This window comes from Podarcis melisellensis (genome assembly GCF_964234715.1).
Source record: "Podarcis melisellensis genome assembly, chromosome: 2".
NCBI classification, from domain to species: Eukaryota; Metazoa; Chordata; class Lepidosauria; order Squamata; family Lacertidae; genus Podarcis; species Podarcis melisellensis.
The window spans coordinates 108,870,260-108,877,360 of record NC_138529.1 but is presented as its reverse complement, the minus strand read 5'-3'; positions in this window follow the sequence as shown (position 1 = coordinate 108,877,360).

Sequence of the window (7,101 nt, the reverse complement as noted above, 5' to 3'; positions counted from 1 at the left end):
GTCTTCAGCACTTCCGTGAACTCTGCTCTCTGGCAAGCCATGATGAGCAGCCGTTCATCCTTCCAACTTAGATGCTGCAAATGTGGGTGCTGGAGACTGGGGTGCCTTGGCCACACAGAGCCCAACTAGGAAACCCACCTGTCTCACCATCCTTGGGCACCACTCAGGTCGACAGATCACAGTCTTGGCCCCACCGTGATGGGATGCAATTCCATTCAAATGATAGTTATGATTCCTGAATTTGCATTTACACATGTAAAAAAGAATCAGCAAATAGTATGTGACTGGGTGCACGGAACAGCATTTATGAACACAAGTGAAAAGTGTCCCTGCTAAGCTCATCTCTATCTTCTGCCGCTACAGCCACATCAGCTTCCTTGTTCGGCCATTACTCTAGCTCTCTTTTATGGTTTGCATCGACGTCAAGGTTCTCGAGCTCATTTTCGAAAGCACTTCCCTCAGTGCTAGCCTGAAATGGGCTTGAAAGACCAGCGCCATCTGCCCTGTGCTAGAGGCAGGGTTGGCCCATTCATGAGACAAGGTGAGGCGACAAAATTCACAGGGGCAGCTGATCCCAATGCCAATCTTTATTCAGGGCCGGCCCACCCACGAGACAAGGTGAGGCGACTGCCTCAGGCGGCAGGATCCACTGGGGCAGCAGTGGTTCCTGATGCCAATCTCTCCCTGTCTTTCTTCTTACAGATAGGTAGCCGTGTTGGTCTGCCATAGTCAAAACAAAAAATTCCTTCCAGTAGCACCTTAAAGACCAACTAAGTTAGTTCTTGGTATGAGCTTTCGTGTGCATGCACACTTCTTCAGATACTTCTTTCATGTGCATGCACACGAAAGCTCATACCAAGAACTAACTTAGTTGGTCTTTAAGGTGCTACTGGAAGGAATTTTTTTTTGTTTTGTCTTTCTTCTGTTGTAGATCATCCTTCACCCTTTCCTCCCGGGCAGGGAGTGGAGGGCCATTTCAGGGTCTGCCTCAGGTGCCAAAATGTTTCGGGCCCACCCTGGCTAGAGTCTCACTGCACCATTCAGACACCAAGTCTTACTTTCATCTTGCTCTGGCTAGCAAAGAAGGGGCACGGGAACTGTGCTTCCACATCCCATCTGGCTTCTGTACTGGCTGCAGGGAAAGTTAATGGAGCAGGACTACACAGGAGAGTCATGGCCTGTGGGGAAGGGGAGCTGTGGGCCAGCTTGAGAGGGCTTGTTGCTGTTTAGCCGTTTAGTCATGTCCGACTCTTTGTGTCCCCATGGACCAGAGCATGCCAGGCACTTCACTCTTCCACTGCCTCCCGCAGTTTGATCAAACTCATGTTTGTAGCTTCGAAAACACTGTCCAACCATCTCGTCCTCTGTCGTCCCCTTCTCCTTGTGCCCTCCATCTTTCCCAGCATCAGGGTCTTTTCCAGGGAGTCTTCTCTTCCCATGAGGTGGCCAAATTATTGGAGCCTCAGCTTCAGGATCTGTCCTTCTAACTCAGGGCTGATTTCCTTCAGAATGGAGAGGTTTGATCTTCTTGCAGTCCATGGGACTCTCAAGAGTTTCCTCCAGCACCAGAATTCAAAAGCATAAATTCTTTGGCGATCAGCCTTCTTTATGGTCCAGTTCTCACTTCCATACATCACTGCTGGGAAAACCATAGCTTTAACTATACGGACCTTTGTTGGCAAGGTGATGTCTCTGCTTTGAGAGGGCTAGTGAGCCAGATATGGCTTGCAGGCTGCAACTTCTCATACCCCCTTCTTGTGGTATTGCATGGAGAAAGTCACTTCTCCCTGCTGTGTGGCAGGCTAACTCCAAACTCAAGTTACAGATAGGTAACCGTGTTGGTCTGCCATAGTCAAAACAAAAAAAAAATCCTTCCAGTAGCACCTTAAAGACCAACTAAGTTAGTTCTTGGTATGAGCTTTCGTGTGCATGCACACTTCTTCAGATGCACACTTCTGAAGAAGTGTGCACGCACACGAAAGCTCATACCAAGAACTAACTTAGTTGGTCTTTAAGGTGCTACTGGAAGGAATTTTTTTTGTCCAGACTCAAGTTTCTTCCCAAATTATTTTCTCCCTTGTTTCTCCTTATGACCTTATCCATCCCTTCCTCTCTGCTCTAGTTTCCCTTTGTTTCCTTCTCCATGGGACTTTTCATCAGGCTGTGCCTCAATCCACCCATGCTGTTCTCCTCCTTCCCATGTATGTCCTTTGCAGAAGCTTTCCTTGAGACACACAACTGGCTCCATCTTCCCTGCCCCTCCATTGCTGTTCTCATTATTCACATGGGAATAGCTGGCTTCCCCTACATCCCAAATGTTGAATTGGTTCACTGAAGGTGGAACAGATGAAGCCATGGGTGTAGCCAAGGGGGGGGGGCAGGAAGGGGGAGCTGCCCCCCAATAAATGAAAATAAAAAAAATACTGTATTTTTCGCCCTATAGGGTGCACCGGTCCATAGGGCGCACTTTTTGGGGGGGGCAGTGGTGTAGCATGGGGGTGCAGGGGGGCCGGCCGCACCGGGCGCAACATCTGGGGGTTAGGGGGCGCAAATCCACGGGTTAGGGGGCACAAATTACTTGCCTTGCCCCGGGTGCTGACAACCCACGCTACGCCACTGGGGGGGGGAATAAAGAAAAAAAAATATTTCCCCCCCTGAGCCCCAAAGAGCAAAGAAGCCATGACAACAAGCAGGATGGATCCCGCTAGCTGTCTTGGCTTCGTTTTTAGCGTCGGGGCTGGGGGTCCGGGAGCGAAGGCGAGGTTGCGCTCAACCTCGCCATTGCTCCCAGAGCTTGCTGCTATCCGAAGCTCGAGGAGAGCGGCGCTGTAGCCCGCTGCGCACCCCGGATTTCGGGCAGCTATCCGCAAGCCTGCGGCGCCTGGCGGGAACTCAGTGCCATGCTCCCCGGGCTTTGGGCTGCAGGCAGCTATCCACAAGCCTTCGGAGCCCGCGGGAGTTCCTGCCGGGCTCCGCAGGCTTGCGGATAGCTTCCTGCAGCCTGGAGAGCTAGAGGGGTCGGTGTGCACCGACCCCTCTCGCTCTTGAGGCTTCAGCAAAAGCCTGCATTCGCCCCATAGGACACACACACATTTCCCCTTCATTTTTGGAGGGGAAAAGGTGTGTCCTATAGGGCGAAAAATATGGTACATACCAAACTGAGGTTCTTTCCCGCCCCTAACAAAGGCCTGGCTACGCTCATGGATGAAGCTGGTTTATGGTAAGTCAGGTGTCTGGATCATCTAGCCCAGTAATGGGGAACCACAGGGCCAGAGGCCAGATGTGGTCCTCCAAGAATCTCTCCCTGGCTTTGTGCTCTAGCACTTCCCTGCCACACCCAGCTCCACATCATCTGCTTCCTCAGATGGCCACCTCACTTTGCCAAATAGCAAATTGCATTAACATCCCTGGCACTTGCGTCTGAATAATTTAGGCACAAGGCTATGTCCATCCTGTTTGGGCTTTTAACAGCCATTAGGATTCATCAGCTGGGACTGCATTCTCTATCGCTGCTTCCGGTATTTGCTACTTACTCAGCTTGCTTTTAATACCGTCTGAATCGTAACTGGATTTATTTTGCATGCCATCTTTAGGACACTTTTATACTGCCACTAAGAAAGCAACGCTCAATAAATTAAGGTTCCCATATTTCAAACAGTGAAGATCCGTTTTTGAGCTATTTCTATGGGAAATCGGCAAAAATGGCACTGCCAACATGGGCTGCCATACGTCCGGATATTTCTGGACATTTGACACACATACAGTTTCCGTCCGGACACCGCTGCCAACCACAGTATAGTGGTACCTCGGGCTAAGAACTTAATTCGTTCTGGAGGTCCGTTCTTAACCTGAAACTGTTCTTGACCTGAGGTACTACTTTAGCTAATGGGTCCTCCCGCTGCCGCCATGCGATTTCTGTTCTCATCCTGAAGCAAAGTTCTTAACCCGAGGTACTATTTCTGGGTTAGCGGAGTCTGTAACCTGAAGCATCTGTAACCCGAAGCATCTGTAACCTGAGGTACCACTGAATTCCAGATATGTCTGGGGAGTTCCGGACATATGGCAAGCCTAAAAAAATAAGCACCCTTAAGGAGGAGGGAAGACATTCTTTAAACGTCCTCAGGTCACTGGGAAGGGGAGAAGTTTGAGGTATTCATTTTCCTCTGCTGACTTTTAGGGTCAGCCCTTGGCATAGTAGAATCATAGAATCATAGAATCATAGAGTTGGAAGAGACCACAAGGGCCATGGAGTCCAACCCCCTGCCAAGCAGGAAGCACCATCAGAGCACTCCTGACATATGGTTGTCAAGCCTCTGCTTAAAGACCTCCAAAGAAGGAGACTCCACCACACTCCTTGGCAGCAAATTCCACTGTCGAACAGCTCTTACTGTCAGGAAGTTCTTCCTAATGTTTAGGTGGAATCTTCTTTCTTGTAGTTTGGATCCATTGCTCCGTGTCCGCTTCTCTGGAGCAGCAGAAAACAACCTTTCTCCCTCCTCTATGTGACATCCTTTTATATATTTGAACATGGCTATCATATCACCCCTTAACCTCCTCTTCTCCAGGCTAAACATGCCCAGCTCCCTTAGCCGTTCCTCATAAGGCATCGTTTCCAGGCCTTTGACCATTTTGGTTGCCCTCCTCTGGACACGTTCGAGTTTGTCAGTGTCCTTCTTGAACTGTGGTGCCCAGAACTGGACACAGTACTCACGGTGAGGTCTGAATTGTAGAGTTGGACAGGACTGTGAGAGTCATCTAGCCCAACCCTCTGCGATGCAGGAATCTTTTTGCCCAATGCGGGTCTCGAACCCACAACCTTAAGATGAAGAGCCTCATGCTCTACTGACTAAGCTATCCCAGCACCTGGAAGGGGAGGAGTCATGGAGCTCTGTTTGCCATGTCAAGCCTTGGCATCTCAACCCACAATCTGAAAAAAGATCAGGAAGCAGATAACAGGAGAGAAATTTGTCTGGCTAAAGGGACAAATGGTCCAATTCCAAGGAAGATGCCTTTGCATCAGGGGTGGGTCCTCAGGGTGCTGCTGAACTACAATTTGCATATTCCCTGACCATTGGCCATGGGTCCAGCCCTGGGGAAAGCGTGGGGAACGTTTGCGCAACACATACACACTGCAGCCGACACATTTAACGTGTCCACAACACAGTTTGGAAAGCTCTGCTGCAGGATCACTGATTCTCCATCTCTGCTTTGTATGCAGCCAGGTTTAGTAGCTGTTCTTATCTGTTTTATATCAGTTTAATATTCTAAACTGCCCTGCGATCCTCAGTTGAAGGGTGGTATAGAAATTTAACACCACCACACTGCGACCCCCTTTTTCAAGATATTTCCAGTGCTTTTTTCCTGGGGGGACGCAGGGGTACGCATACCCCTAAACATTTTGTGAATCTAACAGAAGAAAATTTTAACGGTGAAGGCCCTGTGTGAGTGTCTGGAGGTGGTTGGAGGATGGATGGCGGCTAACAGATTGGGGTTGAATCCTGACAAGACAGAAGTACTGTTTTGGGGGGGAGAGGAGGTGGGCAGGTGTGGGGGACTCCCTGGTCCTGAATGGGGTAACTGTGCACCTGAAGGACCAGGTGTGCAGCCTGGGAGTCATTCTGGACTCACAACTGTCCATGGAGGTGCAGGTCAATTCTGTGTCCAGGGCAGTTGTTTATCAGCTGAGACCCTACCTGTCTGCAGACTGTCTCGCCAGAGTGGTGCATGCTCTGGTTATCTCTCTCTTGGACTACGGCAATGCGCTCTATGTGGGGCTACCTTTGAAGGTGACCCGGAAACTGCAACTAATTCAGAATGCGGCAGCTAGATTGGTGACTGGGAGCGGCCGCCGAGACCATATAACACCAGTCTTGAAAGACCTACACTGGCTCCCAGTACGTTTCCAAGCACCATTCAAAGTGTTGGTGCTGACCTTTAAAGCCCTAAACAGCCTTGGTCCAGTATACCTGAAGGAGCGTCTCCACCCCCATCGTTCTGCCCAGACACTGAGGTCCAGCGCTGAGGGCCTTCTGGCGGTTCCCTCACTGCGAGAAGCCATGTTACAGGGAACCAGGCAGAGGGCCTTCTCAGTAGTAGCACCCGCCCTGTGGAACACCCTCCCGTCAGATGTCAAAGAGAAAAACAACTGCCAGACTTTTAGAAGACACCTGAAGGCAGCCCTGTTTAGGGAATCTTTTAATGTTTAATAGACTATTGTATTTTAATATTCTGTTGAAAGTCGCCCAGAGTGGCTGGGGAAACCCAGCCAGATGGGCGGGGTATAAATAAATAAATTTTTTATTATTATTATTATTATTATTATTATTAGATAGGGGATGGGGGATCTTTGGCCTGCAAAATGTTACTGGACTACAACTTCCAACAGCTTCAACCGCTGGCCATGCTTGTTGGGGTTGATGGGAGATGTTGATGGGAGATGAGTGTTGGTGCTGACCTTTAAAGCCCTAAATGACCTCAGCCCAGTATACCTGAAGGAGCGTCTCCTCCCCCATTGTTCTGCCCGGACACTGAGGTCCAGCCTTCTGGTGGTTCCCTCGCTGCGAGAAGCCAAGTTGCTATGTCCATGGAATGAAGTACAGAGAGGAAAGCAAATATTTCAAAACAAAAACCTCATCTTTTAATTTTTATTATATATTTATACCCTGTTCAGCTTGTCTACGCCAGTTAGCCTTTCCCCTTGACATGCTCTATTTTATATTTTAAGAACTGGATGCAGAGGACGCGTTTTTGCTGCTTCCTGGTGTGGCGTGTGGTGTGTCTTGCTACTCAAATGCAGCTTGGATAAAATCTAACATTCCTCCTTTTTCATTTCCTATCTTTTTGCATGAGCAACATTAACTTCCGCCAACAAGGGAGACAAAAAAAGGCTTCGAAAGTGAACCCGGAAGTTGAAAGCTCTGTATAAACCTATCCAGTAATTGCCGTATTATAAACTCTATAGTTCTCGTACAACCCGACCTTTCCCTTCTCTGTGACCATTCTCCGAATTCCTAGAGGGCTCTGGGGAGGCGGGACAGTTCCACTCCCTCCATTCACCTATGGAAAAGGAGGAGTGTTTAAAGTGGCGGCGGGATTGTCCAA